Genomic DNA, 24,673 nt, shown 5'->3' with positions numbered 1-24,673 from the left:
TAATATTTTAGGGTCAAGTGGTGTTTATTCCAGAAATGCAGGGTTGGTTTAATATTTGACAATTGAACAATGTAATTCATTTTCATGAATCAGAAGACTTAATTTTTTGTTCTCTCTCAAATTGGTCTCTATATTCAACACAATTCCAGTCAAAATCGCAACAGGTTTTTTTTTTTTTTTTTAAAAGAAATTGACAAGCTGATTTCAAAATTTATATGGAAATGCCACAGAGTTGGCATAATCAACTTAAAATATAAAAGAACAAAGTTAAAAAACTTTTTTTTTTATAAAACCAAAATAATCAAGATAGTATTGGTACTTGAAACAATAAAAACAAAATGATTAATAAAACAGAATAGAGATTACAGAAATAAACATACACATATATAATAAACTAATTTTTGACAAAGATGGCGAGGCAATTCATTGAGAATAGATAATATTTTGAACAAATAGTCCTGAAACCACTGGATGACCATATGTTAAAAAAGTGAGCTTCAACATATATTTTACACCATGTACAATAATGAGGGCAAAACTGATCATTTATCTAAACACAAGAGCTAAACTTACAGCAGAAAACACAGAAAAAAAACTTGGATTTGTTAAAGGTTTCTTAAATTTTAAACTGTAAAAGAAAAAGACCTTAAGTTAGACTTTAGAAAAAAATTAAAAATACATTGTCAAGAAAATGTAAAGGCTCAAGTTAAAGTGAGGGCATAAAAAAGAAAAATAAAATATAAAGACAAGACACAGACTAATAGAAAATATTTGTAAAATGTATCCAACGAATAATTTATGTTGTTGAATATATAAAGAACACTTGGAACTTAATAATAAGCAGACTAACAACTCAAAATAAGTGCAAAATATTTGAACAGATACCTCATCACGGGCATTAACCATAGCAGATGTTAAATTAATAGTAATAAAGATGTTTAATATTATTAATCATTACAAAAGTGTAATTTAAAGCCATAATAAGATATTACTACACACCCACTAGGACAGCTAAAATTATAAAGACTGACCATACTAAGGGTTGACCAGGATGTGAAGCAGCAGAAACTCTCATGCACTGAAGTTGGGATGCAAAATTATACAGTCACTTTCAAAATCACTTTGGAACTTTCTTTAAAAATTAAATATGCATGACCATCAGATCCATCCATTCTACTCTAGGTAACTATTAAAAGAAATGAAAGTGCATGTCCATGCAAAAAACTATACATGAATATTTGTAGAATCTGTATTTTTCATATCACAAACTTGGAAACAACACCAATGTCTATCAACAGGTCAGTGGTTAAATAAATTGTGCTATAGCTATACGGTAAAGTCCTACTCGATAATAAAATAGAATAGTTATTGATAAATGTAAGGATATGGAACAACCTTATAGTAATACTGAGTGAAAAATGGCAGACAAGAGTACATATACTTTGTTTCTATTTATTTATGACCATTTAAAATGCAAACTAATTTAGAGTGATGGAATACAAATCAATGATTGCCTGAGGAGAAGGCCTGAGAGGCATAGCTGGAAGAAATTGTATTAGATTGGTACAAAAGTTGCCATTGGAAATAATGACACAAACCGCAATTACTTTTGCACAATCCTAGTAAAAGGGCACAAGGAAATTTTGGGGGGGATGGTTGTGTTTATTATCTTGATTGTGGTGTTGGTCTTAGGGAAGTAGGCATATGTCAAATTTCTTACATTATACATTTTAACTATGTGCAGATTTTGTATGCCAATTATAATTTCATTTAATAAAGGTATAAAATGACCATATTTAAAAACAATGTTAAAGATTATACTCAGTTTCATGCAATTATTTTTACTTTAGGACCTTATTAGGGTATCCTTTCATTCCATGGATTCTCTATTTCAACTTTTTCTCTGGGTCATATGCATTCTTACATTTAAGAATGTATTTAAACATTCAATACCTACCACATTTTCTGTAGTAGCACTTGATAAATATTTGTTGAATGAATGAATAAAAATGAAAAACTAGCTAGATGGAAAAATTATTCATTATATATCTTTATTTCTGGAACATATATACTGGCTTTCACGCTAACGGGACTCTGCTATTTTCCCCAACTGGCTAAATACTTAGAATAAATACTGCTTTTCTTTCCCCCCAGTGTTTACTCAACAGCACTTTGGCTTTTTATTCTGTAACATATTTTCTTATTTGTTGAGTCTCTGGCGCATCTCTATGGCTTTTGTTTAACATGGAAAGAGTTCAGTTCTACTGGTTTCAGGTTACTGGGTGATCTTGCTTAGCTGATAGAGGTCTGTGTCTCAGCTGGTACAGAAAATCAAATATCCACTTGGGTGCCTCTTGAATACTTTGTGTCATCCTCATGCAACCACTGAAGAACCAAAGAAAATTTAAAAATTATTTTCAAAAAAAAATTATTTTCCTTGCTTTCCAACTTACTTCCCTTATGGCTCTGGCATAGGGAGAATGACTTTTAGAAGTTTCAGTCTGCCTAGAAATTGTCCAAGTGTTTTTTGGGAAAAACGTGAAATATATTTAAGTGGCAATGAAGTAGCAAGAAACAGTTATAGTTTCAATTGCAGAGATAGTACTCTCATTAAAAGGCTGTAGTGGTTATTTTGTTTTAAAACATGATCGTTGAACAACTCTATGTACAGGACACTGAGCTGTTTGCCATGGAGATCCAAAGATAAGTGGAGATATTTTTACTGCCCTTAAAGATTGCCAATCCATGAGGGTTGAGTGAGTGGCAAAAGGAGGTACATGGTAAACAGTAGATCCAACTCAGGTTTTAGAATGAGAAGGTCTGGGTCTGAGTCCCATCTTAGGGATCTAGACATATTTTTTTTAGGGTAGAAGTGCATCACAGGAAAAGTGAGACTCAGATTTCCCACCGAACCATGGCGTTGTTGTAAAGATCTCATCCTTTCCAGGAAAATAAAACTGCAATATATGGTTATAGTACATGCTACCAACAGGGCTATCAACTGGGGATGGAAGAAAAATTCATCACTGAAGCCCCAGTCTCTGAGCAAGGGACAAATATCTATAGTGAACCTACCCTTGACCATTTCTGTAGGTCAGAGAAAAGGCAGCAAGGCAGCCTGTTGGTTGGTTGACTGTGTTGCTTGAGAGGGGGAGGGAGGATGAGAAGAGAAAAGAAGACTGAATCCAGCTACATTTTCTTACTTAAGGAAATTAGATTAATGAATCATAAAGTTATGGATGAATATTTGTCTCATATATTTTGAGCTGAAACATACTCATTACAGAAACAGTGAGATTCCAATACACAAGCCAGAAACTATGCATCACATTTTTTTTTACCTCAGTTATAAGACTCAGATAAACAAACAGAAACAACCACAAACAGAGCAAGTACCCTTAATCCACAAACCTTCTGTGTTTGATTGCCTCCTGTTGAAAATGTGAAGTGCTATGAGGCCAGTAGACTTCCTTTGTTGACATTTTAACACCAGTTCTTGTTAAGGTAATTGACTCAGCATAGAAACTCAATAAATGTATTGTATTAACAAATGATCCAAATGAAGAATAAATGAAGTAATATATTGTGAAAAGTGTTTTGCAGATTTCACATTGCCACATCAACATTATTAAAACTGCTAAATAGGTATGATTAAATCCAAAAAGCTTTATTTGATTCAAAAAGCTTTTTTTGATTTTTTTTAATGTAAAAAGAATTTAGTAGGCAAAAGAAAAGGAGAGGAAGAAAGTTTTTTTTTTGACAATGAGAACAGAAGGGGTACAAAGTCATGGTGAGGAATGTCACTTGTTCTTGGGAAGGTATAGTAAGAGAGCCCTGAGGGCTCTCAGGTCTCCAAATATTTGTTCCCTGAAACATCAAATTCCATAACTAATCCTCAGTCTCTTAATGCCTCTGACTTGTATTTATTACTAAAATCAGGAGTAAAGTGTTTATTTACTTTCAGATTAAATATTGCTTTATAGGGTAAATCATATAAATATGTCAAATATATGTCAATAATACACATATATATGTCAAAAAGACACATCACTGTAAAAGGTTTATAACAGATTAAAACAATTACGACAAATAAATAAAAAAAATTATCTGCCCCCACTCAACAACCCTACTCCCTTAAACCAATTTATTTTATTTCATTAGTTTACTTTTGTTGTTTCTTCTTGTATTTACCTCTATTATCTTCTAAATAATGTACTTGGTCTTTAATGTCTTGATTTGTTCACTTTAGACATTATCACTTTGACATTGTCCAGAAATTACAGTCTAGCTTTAAGACTGTGGATAAACATTTAGCTCCTTTACCTACCTCAATTCTAAATTTCTCTTTCCTGTATTTTCAATATAGTTACCATTCAGCTTTTTTGTTCCATGAAAAATCACTGGCCATCTTACAACTTTCATCGTTGATCCAAAAAGCATGCCACAAACCCATTTCCTTTCTTGGTTAAAATTTCATGTGCTAGTTTTTCCCCCCATTTGCTTTCTTTGAGGGCATCAATTACCATTTCTTCTATCTAGATGTTTAAATGGCTTTATTCATTACCTGTCAGTAATTTTCTTCCACTCCAAGCATTAGGTGATAGTTTGCCTGGAGACTCCTTCTTAGTGAACTCCTGTTAGTGGCTTTCATCTGAATTAGGTGTTTTCCCAGCCCTGTTTTACAGCCATTATCCAGAAAGTTCTCTTCATTATTCTACCATTGTTGAGCCCTAGTTTTCTGAATTTTGGGTCTTTCTATTTGGTAACTAGAAATTTCAGGAGAGTAAGAAGCTTTTAAAAAGTCAGATCAGGGCCGGGCACGGTGGCTCCTGCCTGTAATCCCAGCACTTTGGGAGACTGAGGCGGGTGGATCACAAGGTCAAGAGATGGAGACCATCCTGGTCAACATGGTGAAGCCCCGTCTCTACTAAAAATACAAAAAATTAGCTGGGCATGGTGGCACGTGCCTGTAATCCCAGCTACTCAGGAGGCTGAGGCAGGAGAATTGCCTGAACCCAGGAGGCGGAGGTTGTGGTGAGCCGAGATCGCGCCATTGCACTCCAGCCTGGGTAACAAGAGCAAAACTCCGTCTCAAAAAAAGAAAAAAGAAAGAAAGAAAGAAAAAGTCAGAGCCCTTGAATGACCTGGCAAAAAAATAAAAATAAAATTAGCAGTCAAGTTTGTACAAAAGATATGAGAGATGGAAGAGATTTGAGAAATAATCGAATCCAATTCTTTCATTCTAGTGATGAGAAAACTGAGGCTTAGGAAGACAAAATGGCTTGCTCAAGATGGCCACATTGGTAGTAGCAGAACAGAAATTCTTACTTGTTGCTGGGTTTAGAACTTTTTGAACACTTTTATCCCACTGATAATCCATTATGCATGTGACGAAAAAAATACTCTCTGTTCTGTTTAGAACATGGAGGTTCTCATCTTTTTCATGAAACTTGTGGCTTATTTTCTGTGTCATATATCACAGTCAGTTCCTCAGGGATATTCTGGTAGATACTATTTTTTTATAGAAGGTTAACAACACTTTATCCCATATTTCTACAGAGAGTCTCCGGCAACACAATGATAGGCCCTCATTTTGAGTGGGTTGGTTGTACGTTTCAGGAAACAATCTGTTAATGTTTCTGAAATCAAACACGCTTACAGATGGATAAATTGGAACTTTTTATTTCATTTATTCTTTTTGTGTGCTTTTTATATGAGACTAAGTAAGGAAATATACAATGTGACTTTATGAATCAACAACTGTTGATAGTCATGAATTGGTCTCTCTAGTGCTGCTTCCTGATAAGCATCATCGCAGCCGAAATTAACATAGCTAGAACTGTTACAAACAGCTGTGCAACTCCAATTAAAGTGTAGCTGCAGATGTTCTATACTCAAAACTACAGCCCTACAAGGTGCCTGCTGCATGGAGTTGATTACATTAAAGCTGTCAGTTTTAGCATGTCTTATGAGTGTTTATACCAGGCAACCATTAGCTGTCACGTATTTACTATGTTGATGTCCAAACTAATTGCAATCATAGATCACATAGCCCAAAGAAGAGAAAAAAAGGGCAATATGAAGCAGATTTACCCTTCACTGAGGCTCATGAGGATTTCCAATAAAGACAGTGAGCAGTTAGAAGCATCCTTTCAACTCTCTTGTTGTGTTTCCTGCACACTGTACCCTCCTTCTTGGCCAATTAATGTCATGATTTCAGAAAATAAGCAAACGACTCACCAGAAGTTTGTCAGCATACTGTTTTCATCTGAATGAATACTTCCACAGAGATATACCCTCCCCTAAAGTCAGGTGAGAATACAGTTGTTGACTATGAATATACATAGCCCAAAAAGAGAAAAATATAAATTTGAAAACTTTTGTTCAATATTTATGTAAACATTAGTGGACATACATTGTCACACTGGTAGGTCTCAGAGCCCAGCTTTGAATTCAGAAGACTTACAGAGGGTCAGGGAAAAAGATGTTTGTTTTTGACATTGGAAGGGCCCCGGGAGTGTTCTGGATATTATAAACAAACTTCAAAAAGTTCATGGAGGGTAGGCATGGTGACTCACGCCTGTCATCCTATCCCTTTAGGAAGCTGAGGCAGGCAGATCATTTGAAGTCACGAGTTCGAGACCAGCCTGGCCAACATGGTGAACCCTGTCTTTACTAAAAATACAAAAAATTAGCCAGGCATGATGGTGGGTGCCTGTAATCCCAGCTATTCAGGAGGCTGAGGTAGGAGAATTGCTGGAACCTAGGACGTGGAGGTTGCAGTGAGCCGAGATCACACCACTGTACTCCAAACTGGACAATAGAGTGAAACTCCATCTCAGAAAAAAAAAAAATTCATTGAAAATTGATTAAAAAGTAAATATAAAATTTATTTCTCAATATAAGCTCCATCAAATTTAAGTAGTAATACCGCCATTTTGTTCATCCCTGAAGAACTAAGGGTCCTGAGAATTTAACCATGTCAACACAGTCTTTTTTACATTATTAACTAAAGAAAAGTGAGTGTCTTTTAAAAAGTTTTTTGAGATTAGGAAACAAAAAGAAGTCAGAAAGAACCAAATCAGGATTGTAAGGTGGATGCCTAATAATGTCCCATCAAAACACTTGCAGAAATGCCCTTGTTTGATAGGAGAAATAAGCAGAAACATTGTCATGGTGAAGGACTTTCTGAGGAAGCTCTCCCAGGTGTTTTTCTGCTAAACATCTGGCTAACTTTCTCAAAACACTCATAATAAGCAGATGTTATGATTATTTTATTTTCCAGTAAGTCAACAAAGACAATGCTCTAAGCATTCCAGAAAAACTGTTGCTATGACCTTTGCATTTGATGAGACTGCTTTTGCTTTGATTTGACCACTTCCACCTCTTGGTAGCCATTGCTTTGGTGGTGCTTTATTTTCAGGATGATACCTGTAAAGTCATGTTTCATCTCCTGTTGCAGTGTCAAAGAAATGTTTCAGGATCTTGATCCCACTTGTTTAAGTTCTATTGAAAGCTCTGTTTTTATCTACAGCTGATCTGGGTGCAAGGGTTTTGGCATTCATTGAGTGGAAAGTGTGCTCAAATTAAATGTTTCAGTCAGAATTGTGTAAGCTGAATCAATTGAGGTGTTTATTGTGTTCGCTGTTTCTGCTGTTAATTGTTGGTCTTTTTCGATTAGTACATGAAGAAGATTAACCTTTTCCCTGAAAATTGATATAGACTGTGTGCCACTGAGGGTTTTATTTTCAACATTGTCTTATTCCTTTAAAAAACAAGTTATCCTTTTGTAAATCGCTTTGTAAAGCACCAATGACTTTATCATTCTTCCACCCAAGCTGCACCGTAAATTTTTTGTTTTTGCTTCAATTTTAGTAAAATTCATGTTTCTCTGATAAGCACTCTTTTCAAACTAATGTCTTCTTATTCCTAGTGCCTCAAATTAGACCAACCATTCAGATATGTCACAACAAGTTAGTATGAGTTTATTTTTGGTGCAAAATTCTTAAACTCTATGCATAGTTTTTTCTTCATAATTCACATTTTCCATAAAATTTTTGAAGCTCTCTCATAATATAAATAACCTATTGTGGAAAAGAGTAAGTATATCAATGGCATATATGTAAAATATTTTCTTCCTGGACCTAGTTGCATTGTCACCAAGAAATAATACTGGTCATGTGCAAGCTATTTTCATTTGTTTTATGTTTAGTTCAATATTTACCCATTGTAAAAAGAGAGAGAATCCTCATTCTGCACTTCAAAGGTGGTAGAAATTGGTTTGCTAAAATCTACCCTGGACTGCTCTGTTGAAGCCTTTGATTTCCCTCCCTCTCTTACCACATTTTCTAGCATAAGTATTAGCTAAATTTGGTCCTAACCACGCTCTCAACTGGAGATTGGAGATGGCATGAGTAGGAGAGTGACTAAAAGTGGGATAGAAATTTATTCTGTGTTGATTTGAAAAGGAGAAATGTGCTTCTTTTCTACAATGAAGGAAAATAAGGCTAAAAACTGAGATTTGTTAATAAAGTGACTTTCATAATTAATGTTCTTGTGCTTTTTCTTATAACCTTGGGAAGGGGTAGTTAAGTATTTTGAGATATTTTTTCCTTACTACCTCTTAAATAAGTCTGATATTCTGACACAGCTTTATATGGTGATGCTGTAGGAAATAAAATATCTGGGCTGTAAAAAAGAGGAATACCTGCTCCATATATCATAGTCCTTTCCCACTGATGCCCACCTGGAGTTAGTTAACAGTATTCTACTGAGGGGAAAATTTTCTAGAAGATCTAGGCAGTGACCAGCAATAATGTGAGAAGTGCCCCTTAATGGGGGTAGGTCAACAGGGAGACACCATTTGCTGAGATGTTTCATGCATCTGATGAAAACACTGTTAAATCAAGTTTAACGTAAAGCTGCCTCCTAACATATTTTAAGTTCAGCCTAAAGGTTTCTCTGCACATCGTGAACTATAGATAACCTAAATGGAATTTCAAACAGACTGTAGCCTGCTCTTGTGCCAAAGTTTTGGCCAATCAAATGTGGCCAACTGTTCAAACTGTGTGCAAATAAGGTGAATGTGTAGCTATAACCAATCTAGCTGTTTCTGTACCTCACTTCCATTTTCTGTATGTCACTTTCCTTTTTCTGTCCATAAGTCTTCTTCCATCATGGGTCTGCACTGGAATCTCTGAGCCTACTCTGGCTTGGGAGGCTGCCTGATTCATGAATCATTCTTTGTTCAATTAAGTTAGAGTGGTGATCATTAAAAAATCTGGAGACAACAGATGCTGGAGAGGATGTGGAGAAATAAGAACACTTTTACACTGTTGGTAGGAGTGTAAACTGGTTCAACCATTGTGGAAGACAGTGTGGCAATTCTTCAAGGACCTAGAAATAGAAATACCATTTGACCCAGCAATCCTGTTACTGGGTATATATGCAAAGGATTATAACTCATTCTATTATAAAGACACATGCACATGTATGTTCATTGCGGCACTGTTTACAATAGCCAAGACCCGGAACCAACCCAAATGCCCATCAATGATAGACTGGACAAGGAAAATGTGGCATATATACACCATGGAATACTATGCAGCCACAAAAATCAATGAGTTTGTGTCCTTTGTAGGGACACAGATGAATCTGGAAACCATCATTCTCAGCAAACTGACACAAGAACAGAAAATCAAACATATATATATATATATATATATATATATATATCTTTTATAAAATATATCTTTTATAATATAAAATATATATATATATATATGTATCTCTTTTAAATTTAATTTGGCTATAGTTTTTATTTTTAAATCAAAACAACCAATTCTACATTTCCTCTGCAACCAGGACTGATACTCTGGCACACAAAATAAGTTATGCAGCCTCATGTCGAATACTGTGAGATATTAGTTGTATGTTTCCTGAAAGTAGAGTGCAAGTTCCTGGAAAGGAGAAGCTTGACATTTTCTACATTTTCTATTTCCATTTTTTTCAGTGGTGGCTTAAGTTGTCTAAGTTTGATCAATTTCTTCTTCTCCTCAAGTCAAGAAACTTTAACAACTCTTCTCCTCCTCCTCCTCTTCTTTCTCCCCATTCTTCTTCTCCTCTTCCTCCTCCTCCTCCTCAACCCTCCTCCTCCTTTCTTCCTCCTCCTCCTCCTTATTCCTCTTCTTCTCCCTTCTCCTCCTCCTCTTCTTTCTTCTTTCTTCTTCTTCTTCCTCTTCCTCTTCTTCTTTTATGAGACAGCAGCTTGCTCTGTCACCCAGGCTGGATCTTGGCTTACTGTAGCCTTGACTTCCTGGGCTCAAGCTATCCTCTCCTCTGCCTTCTGAGCAGCTGGAACTGCAGATGTGCACCACAACACCTGGCTCATTTTTTTGTTCTTTGTAGAGACAAAGTTTCACCATATTACCCAGGCTAGTGTTAAATTCATGGACTCAAGCAATCTGCCCACCTTGGCCTCCCGAAGTGCTGGAATTACAGGTATAAGCCAATGTGCCTGACCAGAAATTCTTTATATCACAATGCTGAGATGAATCATGCATGATGATAGTAGAGATAAAAAGGAACCCTGGAATAAATTAAGATAATTCTTGTTAACTTCCTTTTTGCAGGATTAAGATTCTATACAGCAAATGAACTGATTTGTACACTCCCAACATTCTGAATAATTTGGTACAAGAATGAGATATCTCTACACTTAATTCTAAGGGCTTGCAACTGCTCCTGCTTCTCACAATAAGGACATACCCTACTTTTCACTCAAACCTAGCTTTAGTTAATAGTAATTTTAACACTCACACTCTCACTTAACTTTCCAAATAACAATATTAGGTGGGCTTTTCACTCCCATTTAATACCCAGAGAGATTAAAGACCATGTCAAAGGTCATCTAGTGCATGAGCAGCAGAATTGAGACTTGGATTTTTTGATCCCAAAGTCATTGCTGTGTGCATAACTACCTGGCTAGTACTATCTCCTACTATTTCCTTAACATGCAGAACAAAGTGGACCTCAGCTTTACCTGACATTCCCCATGTTGTCAAAGTTATGCCATGATCATGATGTTTATTCTTCCTAGATGCCTGTATCTTTAAACTGTTCTTGTTTAGTAAAATTAAATTCATCTTTAAGGCTCATTTCATAAATGGTAATCTCCATGTAGTCTTTTGTTATTGGTCCTTAATTAAGTTATTCATTGATATTTCTTGTATTATTTTGTCAAAACATATTGAGACTTGTTTGAAGGTTATCTGGTGCTTGGCTTAAACCACTGCTATTGTTGTAATGTGTACCCCAAAATTCGTGGGTTGGAAATGAAATCCCTGATGCAACAGTGTTTCTAGAGGTGGGGCCTGATCAGAAGTGATTAGGTCATGTTTGCTGTTATGAATAGATTAGTGTTATTATTGGTGGAGTATGTTAGTTATCACAAGAGTGGGCTTCTTATAAAAGTGAGTTAGGCCCTCTCTTGCTCTCTCTCACACCCTTTGCCCTCGTGTATTTGGCTGTGGGATGTTGCATTTTAATGATGCAAATCTTCCAATCCATAAGCATAGGATGTTTTTTCATTTATTTTTGTCATCTCTGATGTCTTTGAGCAGTGTTTTGTAGTTTTCCTCGTAGAGGTCCTTCACCTCCTTGGTTAGATGTATTCCTAGGTATTTCATTTTATGTATAGCTGCTATAAATGAGGCTGCATTATTTATTTGACTCTCAAGACTGGATATTGTTGGTGTGTAAAAATTCTGCTGATTTTGGTACATTTATTTGCAATTTGAAACCTTGCTAAAATTGTTTATCAGTTCTGGTAGCCTTTTGATGGAGTCTTTAGAGTTTTTTTTAAGTATAAAATTATATAGTCAGACTTCTTTACCTATTTAGATGGCTTTTATTTCTTTCTCTTGCCTGATTGCTCTGGCTAAAGAACCCCAGTCTCTCTGGCTTGTAATGTTTCAGCCGAGAGGTCTGTTGCTAGCCTGATGAGGCTCTCTCTGTATGTCTCATGACACTTCTGTCTAGCTAACTTTAAGATTTTTCCTTTTGCATTGACCTTGAGGAATCTGGTGACTATGTGCCCTGTGGATGGTCATCTTGTAGAGCATGAAGTGAGGATTTTCTATATTTCTTATATTTGCATGTCAAGCTCTTTAGGGATATTAGAGAAATTTTTGTGAATTATATCCTCAAATACATTTTTCAAGTTGCTTATTCTCTTCTCTTCTCTCTCACAGATACCAGTGAGATGTATATATCCTCTCTTTATATAGTCCCATGTTTCTTGAATTTTTTTATTTTTTAAAATTAGTTTTTCTTTTAATTTTTGTCTGACTGAGTTGATTAAAATAACCAGTCTTTGACTACTGGTTTTTTCTGCTGTTAATACTTCTGATTGTATATAAAATTCTTTCAGTAAGTTTTTTAGCTTTAGAAGTTCAGTTTGGTTCTTTCTCAGGATGACTATTTTTGTCTTTCAGCTCTTGAATTGTTTTACTGGATTTCTTGGATTGAGTTTCAGCTTTCTCCTGAATCTTGATGAGTTCCCTTGCCATCCAGACTTGAATTTTATGCCTATCATTTTAATCATTTCCAACTGTAAATGAACAATTGCTGGGGAGCTTATGTACTTAGAGGTAAGAGGACAACTGACCTTTTAAATTGCCAGAATACTTGCACTGATTCTTTCTCATCTGGGACATTTGGTGTTCCTTTAACAGTGGTTTAAGTTGATAATAGTCAATTTTCTTCATTTCTGATTGCTTTCAGAGTACCAGAACTCTGTACAGGATTTTTATGTGTCAGTGAAATCGTTCTCTTGATTCCACAGGTGTATACATTAGCGGGGACAAATTTTTGATGTTGCAGTTTGGGTTGTGAGCCAGTAGATGGCACATAAGAGTAATGGTCCATAGCTAGGTTAGTATCCCACCTATTACTCTTTTGCCTTTCCTTGGGTTCACAGGTATGCTCTGTGGTTGTTGGGGGAGAGAGATGGCCCACTCACCAGGTTTACTCCTGGGCCTTGGGGTAAACTCCTCCAATTGCTGGTTTTGTACCTGCATTTATTTTTGTTAGGTGTTCCTGGCCTTGGTGCTCTTTTGGGCAGAGGCTGTGGTTGGAAAGAATACCACACTCTAAACTGGTCCTGCAGAAGGAGGCACACCCGGCTCCTATCCCAACCCAGGAACCCATGCATCTTGCGTCTTTCAGTGCTATGTGGGTGGAGGCCCCTCCCTGGCTTGAGTGCCAGCCACGGATCACAGCTCAGTACTCCTGAGTTGCACACTACAGTTTTGGGGCACGGGCACATCTTGAGCCTCCTGTTGGGGTTCTGGTTATGCTGATGAATCCAATGTGCTCCTGGGTCACTGACAAGGTACTCAGATGCAGCCCTCAGGATGGGCTTTAGGGGCTGCACTGAGCACCTGCTCCTGCGGAGTGCTAAGCATAGACCCTAGGAGAGGTCAGCAGGCAGGATGGCTTGCAAAACAGACATGCCCCATTCTCATGGAGAAGCTGCCCCCACTCTCTCCTGGATTCTAGGTCAGATGGGGCCTATGGCTCCCAGAAAGGCATAGGACCTCTTGGGCATAGCAGCTCTCTGCTGCAGCTGCACAGGGCGCAAAATCTCCTGGGCTCTGTGCTAGCTGAAGGCCTGTCTCTGCCTGCTCCCAGAGGAGATCCCCCTGCCAGCTCATAGGTCCACGAGCATGATCCCCTATAGCTGGGATTCCAGAGGTCCATGGCAAGAGTAAGCTGGCATTCAGTTCCCTCACTCGCCCCTTACCCAGGAGCCGTTACAGGCCAGGAACTAGACCTGGATTTTGGGTACCATGTGCAGGGTTCCAAGATTCCTCCCTCTTCAGCCTCAGCTTCCTCAGCTTCAGCGTTGTCTCTCCATCTACTCTCAGCATTTTCTCTTGAAGATCTGCCTGAGTTCCAGTGGTTTACTGGATAATGTAGTCTGTCTCAGTGGTAGTGGCATTTCTTGGCTGCGTCTAGTTGGCCAACTTGTCTGAAACCTCTTAGTTAATACTTTATACATTTTTTTCTCTTTTTTATTTTTCCTTTTTTTTTTTTTTTTTGAGACTGAGTCTCATCCTGTCTTCTAGACTAGAGTTCAGTGGTGTGATCTTGGTTCTCTGCATCCTCTGCCTCCCAGGTTCAAGCGATTCTCCTGCCTCAGCCTCCCAGGTAGCTGGGATTATAGGCATGTACCACGACACCTGGCTAATTTTTGTATTTTTAGTAGAAGTGGGTTTCACCATGTTGGCCAGGGTGGTCTTGAACTCCTGACCTCAAGTGACCCACCTACCTGGGCCTCCCAAAGTGCCAGGATTACAGGTGTGAGCCACTGCACTCAGCCAATATATTTTTTTTTTTTTTGAGACGGAATTTCACTCATGTTACCCAGGCTGGAGTGCAATGGCGCGATCTCGGCTCACCGCAACCTCCGCCTCCTGGGTTCAGGCAATTCTCCTGCCTCAGCCTCCTGAGTAGCTGGGATTACAGGCACGCACCACCATGCCCAGCTAATTTTTTGTATTTTTAGTAGAGACGGGGTTTCACCATGTTGACCAGGATGGTCTCGATCTCTTGACCTCGTGATCCACCCGCCTCGGCCTCCCAAAGTGCTGGGATTACAGGTGTGAGCCACCGCGCCCGGCCTCAGCCAATATTTTTAAGGCACTTGGGACTATGAACCTGGTTGAAAATAAGCATTCAAAAGTTTCAGCTTATATAATTATTACTGCCTTAGTTTTGCACCACAGTCCTCTCTAACACATAGAACAACATCTGCATAGCAACAAAAAGGTGAAAACATATTTTTATGTTCTCCTTTTATATGGAGTATGAATGTGTTTTTTTGTAATCTTTTTTTAAATCTAATTTGAAGTAATAGAGGACAATTGTGTACGTAATTAAATTATACTTTTTTAAAAAGAGACGAAATTGTATAAATGACATCATTTTCTTTATTTTGATTTCTTTACAACTGTGCTACTCTTGTACTCCAGTATTCCCCACTCAATGCTCGTCTGCTATTCCAGGCAGTTTCCTTTTTACTAGCACATGCCTATGATCCTACCAGAGTTTTAAGATGTTGAGGGATGTACAAAAGCACTTATTATTTTTGCATGTGATGTTAATAGAAGGATAGGATCTTCACTATGGCAGAAAAATCAATCAACACTCAAGCTTATAATTAAATGAGAATTCTGGCCAGAACCCAATACCTTTTTTTAATGATGGAATTCAAAACCTTACTATTTAAATTTAATCATCAAACAATATATAGAGAAGATGGAAGGACTTGACTCAGCAGATGTTCATATAAAAATTTCCTATCTAGAATATTAAAATTACTGTTGAAGCAGGTACTCTGGTTGATAAGTTCAACACCAATTCTTTTTCATGGCCTTGTTTTGTCAGCCACCCTCCCTGCTATGAGTGGACACTCATAGTTCTTTTTTTTTTTTTTTTTTTTGAGACTGAGTCTCTGTCATCGAGTATGGAGTGCAGTGGTGTGACGGGTGTTGAGTCAACATTTCTGGTTCATGAAATGTGAATTGATGTCTATGAGGAATGAGATTCTTGGTAAAGCTTTTGTTTTCTTTATTAATAAGACAGCTATTGATGGTGGCAACCATTTCTCTCTTCCTTTTTGTGTCTCAATGGTTATAATGCCTGAAATTGCAGCATGAGGAAAGGTTAAGAGAATGAGAAGATGGAGTTAATATTTTGGAGATTAGCTGAATCAAAGCTAGCAGCATCTATTTCTAGCCTTCTCATTGTATACAGAGGTGAAATCTTTCTTGTTATTGCCACCTTTATTTGGAATTTTCTGTTACTTGCTGCTGAAAATATCCATAATCAATATAACTATTAAACACAAGAAAAGCTTATAGTAATCAGCTACTAAACATCAAATATAACTTTAGATTGTATTGCTGGAAATATAATATATGGATCCTTGAAATTAATGATATAATATTCAACACATCTTAAAATATGTGATGTTAAAAAAATTACAATGTAGGTTTACATATCAAGAGAGTTAATAGTAGAAAGTCAGTTACTTCTTTTTGAACTTACAGTATTTCTTTCTCTTGTATACTTGTTAGCATGAAATGTTCATTAAATGACTTTAATGACCAAATATGATGTGAATATTTTTTATCATGTACAAGAAAGAGAGATAATTTATATATTTTTAATTCTTCTAAGACCTTTATATGCCCAAAGGAACATGTAGAAGCAGTGTAATGTAATTAAAAGCATTATGTTTGAAGTCACATAGGCTGGGGTTGAATATTAATGTCATCATTTTTTAACTATGTGACTTGGGACATTTGTCTATTTTCCCTGAGACTTAGATTTCTCATCTGTGAAATGGGAATAATAATAGTAATTAACTCACACAAATGCTGTAGGGGTTAACCAAGATATGACAGCTTGACACTTAGTATAGTAAAATGTTGTTGAGTGTGAGTTATGAAGGTGATAATGTCTTCCTCTTCCCATCTCTTAGACAATAATTTGTAGATCTACCTCCTTGCTTACACTTCCACAAACCCTCTCTCACTTTTAGCTGAAGACTTTGCTTCCTACTTCACTGAAACATTGAATTAATCTAAAGAGAACTTTTATAGACTCTCATTAGCTCATCTACCCACCTCTCAGCATCTGTTTCCACCTACTCTGTCATCCTGCCTGTTCACGTAAATGAACTATTTATGCTCCTATGTAAAGTTAACCACCCCCTCCTTTTATATTTGATGCTATTTCTTTTGGCATCCTCCAGGACACTGCAGTAACAATTTTTCCTTCTGTCCTATTTCCTCAAATTTTCACTCTTTACTGGACCATTCCCCAAAACTACAAGCATATTATTTTTTTTTACCATATTATAAAAACAAAACAAAATTAACTTGATGCCTCCTCAAGTGCCAGCCACAGTTATTTCAATTATTTGCTTCTTTTGACAGCTTTTAGCAATACTGCTGATCTTTAAATCCTTTTTACCTATTCTCTCCTAAATCTACTCCAATCAGGTTTTTGGCAAACTACACCAAGACAAATCTGGTAGCAGCCATCAATGACCTCTGCACTGCCAAATCCAATGATCAATTATTAATTATCATTCTACTCACCTATCAGCAATATCTGAGCCAAAGGCTTACTGTACACTCTTTGATATATTTTCTTCATTTGACTTTCAGGTCATCACACTTCCTTAGTGTTTCTCCTAACTTTCCTCTTTCCTCTCCCCTTTTTCTCCTCATTCCTGAAACGTGGAATGACCGAGAACCGTTCCTCAGTTATTCTGCATCTTTTCTTCTCTCACTCCCTTGATGTTACCTCATGATTTAAAAATAGCATTTATATGCCAGTGACTCTCAAATTTATTTCTCCTACCCAGTTCTTCTTAACTCCAAGCTCATGTATCCAACTTCCAATTCAATAGCTACTCTTGAAATACATTCAAATTGTAAAAATCTACACATCCCAAACTTAACCCATAGTCTTTTCCTCAAATGCTGTTCCAAATATAACCCTCTCCATTTCAATTGATAGCAACTCCATATTGCTTGCTTTAAGGCAAAAAGCTTTTAATTATTCTTTCTTCTTTTCTCCCACAGCTCACATCCTCTCTTTTAGGAAACTTTGTTGTCTTGATCATTAATATATTCAGAATATTTTACTACATACCACATGATCTGTTATTAGCATTTGTACTAAACTCTTTCCTGGATAACTGCAGTAGCTTTCATCTGATCTCCTACTTTTAACCTTTTTCCATTTATAACCTATTTCCTACCCAGCTTCCAGAGTTATCCATTTTATTTAAAGCTTTGAGTAAAAGCACGTCATAACCATATTAAAAATCCTGCAAAACTTTCCTGTTTAATCAAAGTAAAAGTCATTAAAACAGCCCTTAACCTGGCTTCAATTTTCTTTTTCTTTCATAGAATTTTTCACTGTGTAACATCATCTATAATTTATTTTTATGTCACATTTGTGTTCTGTCTGCTTTTTTCATCATTTCATGCATCAACATTGCTTCTACCTACAAGTTTTTAAAGTAAGCTTTTCTGATGTGTGATTTTTTTTTTGATAATTAATTATAGGGAAAAGCTAAGTTATATTACTTTTAAATTTGTCATATTTATATCATAGCCATTGCAATAGAAGAGAGAGATTGAACTCAGCTCTGCTGAAACTTTTTAATTGCTATCATGAGCTAATGTAAAAGTACAAGAGGACACTGAGATGGAGGAGGTTGGTTAAAATTATTAGGCCATTTGTGTTTGCCAGTTGTCACTTAATCTAAGTTAGGTTTCTACCTTCCCTCAAAAACTAGGAGAAGGAAGCCCACTCTTTTCTGATGATTTAATGAGAAAGACATTTCTAGGTTGTAGAAAATTTATATCTCTAATGGGCAGAGGAGTAATCTACAATTGCAAGTTTTCTAAACTTAATGTTTTAAGCAAAGAGAAGACAGGGACTGAAGTCAGAAAGAAGCTTATTTAAATTTAGTCAAGTTGAGGGGAATTTTAAAACTGTCTCAGCCAATAGTAGGATGTAGCTGAAGACAGTTGCACAACATCTACTTAGATTGGTTTATATTCCATTATTCATGAAGATTAACATTCTCCATGAGCTATTTGCATGCTCTTTTATTTTAAAAATGGTTTGTGCCTAATCTTGTTTTATTGAAAACAACAAAAAAAAGCTGACTTCACAAACATGTTGTTGTGATCAACACAGTAAAGATAGAAAATCTTATGATTAGGAATTTAACTGGTCTTAGATGTATCATTTGAAAGACCTTATGAAATGAAACATAAATGCAAGAGATACAGCATACTCAGGGCTTGGGGATGATCTGTGGCTGTCTCACACTGCAGCTTGGCATGTATTGTAATGGAAATTACATAGATTTGTTGCAAATTACTGTGATATCAGGAAACATTTCAATCATCTCTCTATCTTCTTTAGCCCTAATATCATAAGACTCATATTAGATTGGGCTATTTAGAATACCATTTGAAATTTGCACTAATGATACAAAAACTAAATTCACAGTTGGAGGAATAATTGCCCATTTAATGGTTTGATTGATCTTTCTAAAGCACCTTGAAAATATTTTTTAAATTATTATACTGCTTGTAGTTTCATTCTCCCTCTACAACCATATTCTAACTCAGCACAAGCTATGTTGTCTTATACAATACCAACCTCAAACTTCGAAATAAGCAGCATTCTCTACCACTTCTCTCAATGCCATCTTCAATTCACCCACAAACAATTTATCTCTATGTCATATCTCACCCTCTGCTTGTATGTCTGTACCTCACAGAGGGTTCCTTCTACCCAGGAAACCACCCCATCCAACCGTCCTCTGCCTTAGAAATTCTGGTCATTTCCTACATGTCATAGAGTCTGGAAGGCCTTTCAGATCATCAGACAAAATGAATTGCTTTCCTCTGTGCTCTGCAGTCACTTGTGTTTAATCATTACAGCTATTATGTCAGATTATAATCATGTGTTCACTTGTCTGTATTTGACATTAGGCTAAGAGCTCCTAGAAAACAAGGATTATACCTGTTAGTATGCACCATGGTGCCTGATACACTTATTTAATCATTCTAAATTTATTAATTCAGCACATAATTGGGATACCATGCTGGGTATATGGAGGCGAACACATACCCTCCATGAATTGCACATTTCCTGGGCAAAGGTGAAAACAAATGTGATTCTATGAGTATGTACAAAAAAATAAAACTGGAAGAACCTTTCCAGAGAAGAGTAATTTCATCTGGAGTCTGAAAAATAAGGTATGTTACCTGCAGGGAAAAGATCAAGTTCAAAGGAGGACAGGGCGTGCATGATCAGAGAGCTTGGTGCCTAATACTTACTAGCTGTGTGATGTTATACAAGCTATTTAATTTCTGTGCCACAGTTTCCTCCTGTATAAATTGGCTTTAATGGTAACCACCAAGAAGGTGGTTGTTATAATTAAAATGGTAAATATTTGTAAGCTATTGTGAATAGTGCCTGTCAACTAAAAAGCACTATGGAATGTGTGCTATGAAAGAGTCCATGAATGTCACCCAGAATATATTCTTTTGCTATGCAAATTACTTCAAACTGAGCATACTTGGGGAATGGTAAATGCAGAAAGGGACTTTCTCTGATTTTCCCCTGACTGCCTAAAGACAGGTCCTTCAAAAGGAACTGAACTGTATAAATTCTCTTTCCAGGAATCTCATCAACCAGGGAAGATCATCTTGTATCACAGGAGAAGAAGTAGAGGTCCACATTATGCCCAGACAGATTTTTCACAGGCTTTCACATATTTTTCTGAGTTGCTATTCATCTTTACAAAATCATTTACTCTCTTCTAAGTTGTCTACTTGTCCGCTTCACACTTCTCTAGGAAGATTTGTACCTAAGCTTCTAGATCTCACTGGGTTTTTGAGTATTTAGTTTACTTTCATGGAATGTTCCCATGCGTATAATAAATTTGTACATCTTTTCTCACAGTAATCTGCCTGTTGTCAATTAATTTCATGGACTTAATTACTGATCCCTCAGAGGGCAGATGGAAAGTGTTATTCCTCCCCTACATCTGCAATATAGAATTTAATAATTCTAAGAATTGAAAGAACGTCATTGTGGCAAGGATGCTTGGACAATTTCTAATGCTATGTAAGTTTAGGCTGGAGAGGTAGGAAGGAACTCATCATATTAGAGATTCTGGTTTTAAATGTGATAAAAATGGGAAATTATGAAAACATTCTAAAGCAGATTTACTCTTCAAGGTATCATATTGAGCATATGACAGGTATTTAATACATTTTGTTGAAGGAATCAACAACAGTGTAGAAAAGCTCTAAAGTTGTAAGCAAATGAACTACTTCCTACAACTATATGAAGGATTCAACGAGAAAAATGTATGTTAAGGCCTGATACTTAGAAGCTTGCCATTGGAAGATTTTTAAGTTAGGTTTAGTATTTTATTATCTAAGTCTAGATTTTTGCCAAAGCAATATATGTGTGTGTGTGTGTGTGTGTATGTGTGTGTTTGTGTGTGTTTAGATATGTTCAAGTCAAAACTTGGCAACATAGTAGATGACATGAGTAATTTCTGAGCAAGTCACTTCAACCTCTTCTGTTAAACTGAAATAATAAGGATAAATTTTAGGATCAAATGAGGTAGTGTATATACAAATATTCTATATACTCTAATAGTTTATTTTTCGTTTTTTGTTTGTTTGTTTACTTGTTTTCTGAGACAGAGTCTCACTCTGTTACCCAAGCTGGAGTGCAGTGGTGGTGCAATCTCAGCTCGCTGCAACCTCTGCCTCCTAGGTTCAAGTGGTTCTTGTGCTTCAGCCTCCCTAGTACCTGTGATTATTGTACGCCACCACACCCGGCTACTTTTTTGTATTTTTAGTAGAGACAGGGTTTTGCCATGTTGACCAGGCTTCTCAAACTCCTGAGCTCATGTGATCTGCTCGCCTTGGCCAGCCAAAGTGCTAGGATTACAAGCATGAGCCACCACACCAAGCCTCACATTTTTATCTTTATTTTATGTCATCACAGTACAAGGCAATACTCATGAATCAAATGTGGTAAGTTGTATTGATGTTCAGAAGAAGATCAGAGAAGCTGTCTGGAAGCTGCAGCTTGGCGAATAGGTAGAGGGTAGTTTTCTAGATAAAGAGGCTATATAGTAGAGTGGAAAGAGAATAGAACATGAATTCACATATATATGGTTTGAATCAGGATTCCACCACTTAGTGGCTATGTGACTTTATGTAAAGTTCTTAATATTGTAGTGCTTTAGTTTTCTCATCTGTAAAATGGTTATAGCAGGGACTCTGCAATAGTACAGTGAGATATTGTTTGTTAATGCCTGAAATGAAATTGTCCTTCAGATGAATCTTGGAGGAGTCAGCAGGGCACAAAGGGTAAAGATCTGGCTTTGAATTCAACTTGAAATCACATCCTAGTTGTATCTCTACAGACTTTTCATACTTTATTCAATCTAAATCAGTTTTCATGTAAATACTTTGCCCAAAGGGTTAAATACAATATTTTGTGTGAAATACCAAGTACAGTGAATGACACTAAAAAATAAACTAGATCCTCACAAATACTATTTACATATTACCAGCAAAATATAGAAGATGAGAAATGGCAACAACAAAAACTAGGGCACCAGTGCTCTTCAGGATAGAGATGATTGACTTTTTCCTTGAGGCATTGAGGAACAAGGAAACGTTTGGAGCAGCAAAGTAAGTGATGACTTTTCTTGCCAAAAAATGGAAGCTATGAAGAAAATAGAAGAGCTAAACTCTGGGGTTCATAAATCAGGAAGCAACACATAATGGTTTAGCTCTGCAACATCCGACACAAAAGCCATTCATTCAGCTTGAGATGTCTGATTATTTCACCCAGAGTTCACTGTTACACTATGCCATTCTAATTAGTTATCTCTGGAGAAGACATCTCATCAGACAATATGATTAGATCCAATCAGCATAGATGCCAAGCAGTCGGAACATATTATAAATGACATTTTCATTTATTTTATAGCATAGTTGTTTGTCTTGGCATTTCTAAAATGTGAACATTCAAAGAAAGTCTTTGAAACAGTATTTCAGGATAGAGGGTTAATGATTAAGAGGCATAGGGTACTTCATGTAAGAAAACTGTATTTTAACAATTACTGCTTGGTATCTCAAACGGTGACTTATACTTTCCTTTAAAATCTTTTCCAAATACCCATTTTTCTACCTAAATGAGGCAGAGAGCAGTGAATAAAAGTCTGAAACACCTGGAAAAACCTTGAAAGGGATGTAATTATTACTATCAAATGTAAAATACACCATACAACAATAAAAATAAGAGTTTAGTCAAAAGATATGGGGTACCTATTTGGGCCAAGTTTTAGGGAAACAATATCGAACTGGACATAGAGTTTATTACAATTTATTGTTTAATTGTAATTTCTCACACTAAAACTTGATAAATGACATAATAATTCGAAAGGGTCCCAGAAGAAGAATATTAAAAGAGTTATCAGTGAACAGGTTTGGCTTCTTCCATATGTTCTCATACATGTTGATGGCCCACTTTCAGCCCCTGCCATGCTCTGACTGAGGGATTTCTCTAGCTCTACAACCTGTCAAATGATCATGCTGAATAAATGACTGTGCAGGAAATGCTCACAATCAAGGACAATAGGGGAAGGAAGACGAGTAGCCCAGCTTCCTTGCTTCTCGTATGAGGTTATTCTGATATGTGTTCTATATTGTATCCCAAATGTTCGCAGCAGAATCGAGTATCCATTGGGTAACATGCTCGTTAATATACTCTTTATTGTCTCCCTTTCCTTCTGTCTCACTCACTACTAACATTTGTCCTGGGATTGTCTCCTGAATAAACCAATTACACTCAAATCCTTGCCTAGGATCCTATGGATGCCCAAGTTAAACCTTCCTGGTAAAGAGAAGAAACACACACACACACACACACACACACACATTTGAGTTGAGAAAAAAGCATGACAGAATCACAAAGGTAAGAGAAAGTGTAGAGCAACTGAGAAACTTTCAGTATGACTGGAGTGTAGAAGATTGGGGGAAAGTAGCTAGAGTAGAAGCCAGAGTGGCAAGTGGGAACAGTACCTGAAGATTCTGAAAATATTGGGAAGAAGTTTGGATTTTATTTTAAAAGAACTAGAAAGATCATGGTATCTAAACCAGGGGAGTTGCATTAGAGATTGAGAGAATGGATTTGTGAGGGATTCCGGAACTGGAGTTGACAGCAATTAGACAAAATGGAGAGATATAAAGGATAACACATGGAGTATTGACTCAGGTAGATGGTCATGTTTTCTAAGTCGGGGGGGGGGGGAGTTTTAAAATTGTATTTTATATAAATTTTCCTCTTTTGCCTATTGCAAGATGAATGGTGACTCCTGGAGCTCTTCATTGCAGGGCCCCATTGGCAGCTCTATTTAATGTTGAGATAAGGGAGATAGGAGGATAAGCAGTTTAGGACGCAAGAGGAGATGGGTTAAATTTTATATGTGTTGAATCTAAGATCCCCATGGAGACTTTAGTAGCTAAATTGATTTGGTGCTCAGGAGATAGGTTTCAGCTGAAGGCAGAGATTTTTTTAAAAACAATAATCAGCAAGTATGTTGAAAACACAGGGGGTAATGAGATCAGGGACAATGTAAGAAGAAGATCTAAAAGAGAGTTCTGAAAAATCCTGGCATTTAAGACAGCACTTAAAATGAAAGAAAACACATAAGAAGAAAAAGACATGCAAAATATAGTAAGAATGAACACCAAAAGGGTAGAAGAAGTCTCAGAGAGTAATTCCACAGAGATCAAAAGAATGGAATGTTACAGGAACTAGGAAATGATCAGCAATGTGACATGCTGGCAAAGTCATAAGAAAAACTGGGAAATATCTACTGGATTTAGCAATGTCTTGGCAAGAACATTTCACCAAACACTTGACACAGATGCCAGATATCTGAGTGCTGAGTAGTAATAGGGAAATAGGAAAGTCTATATAACGTTTATTCATACTTGTTCCAGAAAGTTTGGCTTACGCAATGATAATA

At 36.6% G+C, this 24,673-nt stretch overlaps 2 long non-coding RNA genes across 2 annotated transcripts; one reads left to right on the top strand and one right to left on the bottom strand.

Moving 5' to 3' along the window:
* Positions 1-529: 529 nt before the first annotated feature.
* Positions 530-4,815, bottom strand: LOC116552637. Its single transcript, XR_004269474.1, has 2 exons — positions 4,565-4,815; positions 530-628 (listed from the first exon to the last, which is right to left on the bottom strand). It is a non-coding gene; the product is annotated as an uncharacterized LOC116552637 (long non-coding RNA).
* Positions 4,816-6,930: 2,115 nt separating this feature from the next.
* On the top strand, positions 6,931-23,267 carry LOC116552636. The gene is made up of 3 exons (XR_004269473.1): positions 6,931-7,110; positions 13,955-13,962; positions 23,255-23,267. It is a non-coding gene; the product is annotated as an uncharacterized LOC116552636 (long non-coding RNA).
* Positions 23,268-24,673: the final 1,406 nt, after the last annotated feature.

This window comes from Sapajus apella, unplaced genomic scaffold (assembly GCF_009761245.1).
Source record: "Sapajus apella isolate SASKATOON/1434 unplaced genomic scaffold, GSC_monkey_1.0 scaffold12, whole genome shotgun sequence".
Taxonomy (NCBI): Eukaryota; Metazoa; Chordata; class Mammalia; order Primates; family Cebidae; genus Sapajus; species Sapajus apella.
The sequence above is the reverse complement of the archived record's forward strand: the minus strand, read 5'-3'. Positions and strand labels throughout refer to the sequence as shown.